Source organism: Propithecus coquereli, unplaced genomic scaffold (assembly GCF_000956105.1).
Source record: "Propithecus coquereli isolate 6110/MARCELLA unplaced genomic scaffold, Pcoq_1.0 Scaffold568, whole genome shotgun sequence".
Classification (NCBI taxonomy): domain Eukaryota; kingdom Metazoa; phylum Chordata; class Mammalia; order Primates; family Indriidae; genus Propithecus; species Propithecus coquereli.
In genome coordinates, this window is record NW_012151596.1 from 469,682 (window position 1) to 471,099 (window position 1,418).

At 36.2% G+C, this 1,418-nt stretch overlaps 1 protein-coding gene across 1 annotated transcript in view; it reads right to left on the reverse strand.

The window, feature by feature from the left end:
- LOC105821316 (disintegrin and metalloproteinase domain-containing protein 32-like) overlaps positions 1 to 1,418 on the reverse strand; it is a gene marked incomplete at its 5' end in the record, with an annotated part of 177,515 nt that overhangs the window by 86,142 nt on the left and 89,955 nt on the right. The window lies entirely within an intron of this gene.

A 1,418-nucleotide genomic window follows, 5' to 3' on the forward strand; every position in this document is an offset into this window, starting at 1 on the left:
TGGAAATCAAAAGATTCTTTGAACTAAATGACAAAGGTGACACAAGTTATCAAAATCTGTGGGACACAGCCAAAGCAGTCCTGAGAGAAAAGTTTATTTCCATAAATGCCTATATCCAAAAGTCAAAAAGATCATAAATAGACAACCTAATGAATCAACTCAAAGATCTGGAAAAAGAAGAACAGACTGACCCCAAACCCAGCAGAACAAGGGAAATTAATAAAATCAAATCAGAACTAAATGAAATTGACAACAGGAAACTATGCAGAAGATTAATAAAGCAGAAAGTTGGTTCTTTGAAAAAATAAACAAAATTGACACGCCTTTGGCTAAACTAACGAAAAACAGAAAAGAAAAATCCCTGATAAACTCCACCAGGAAGAAAAAGGAGAAGTTACAACTGAGGTCGTGGAGATTCAAAGTATAATTTATGAATATTACAATAAGCTTTATGCATACAAACTGGAAAATGTGGAGGAAATGGACAAATTTCTAGAAACACACATCTTCCCTAGGCTCAACCAGGAAGAAATAGAATTCCTGAACAGACCCCTATCAATGACTGAAATTGAAACAGCAATAAAAAACATTCGAAAAAAGAAAAGTCCTGGACCAGATGGTTTCACACCCGAATTTTACAACACCTACAAAGAAGAACTGGTGCCTATCCTGCAGAAATTATTCCACAACATCAAGAAGGATGGATTCCTCCACAACACATTTTATGAAGCCAACATAACTGATACCCAAACCAGGAAAGCATGCAACAAAAAAGGAAAACAGACCAATATCCCTTATGAATATAGATGCAAAAATTCTCAATAAAATTCTAGCTAACTGAATCCAGGTGCTTATTAAGAAAATAATCCATCATGACCAAGTGGGATTCATTCCAGATATGCAGGGATGGTTCGACATACGCAAATCTATAAACGTAATTCACCACATAAACAGAAGCAAAAACAAAAACCATGTGATTCTCTCAACAGATGCAGAAAAAGCATTTGACAAAATTCAACACCCTTTTATGATAAGAATGCTTAACAAAATAGGCATAGATTGGGCTTACCTAAAAATGATACAAGCCATTTATGACAAAGCCACAGCCAACATCACACTTAATGAAAAAAATTGAAAGCATTCCCACTTAGACCTGGAAACAGACAAGGTTGCCGACTATCTCCACTTCTATTCAACATAGTGCTGGAAGTCCTGGCCACAGAAATCAGGCAAGAGAGTGGGATTAATGGCATACGAACGGGAACAGAAGAGATCAAACTCTCACTATTTGCTGATGACATGATACTCTATCTAGAAAGCCCCATGGATTCAACCAAGAGGCTCCTGGAATTGATAAATGAATTCAGTAAAGTCTCAGGACATAAAATCAATACACACAAATCAGAGGCTTTCATATA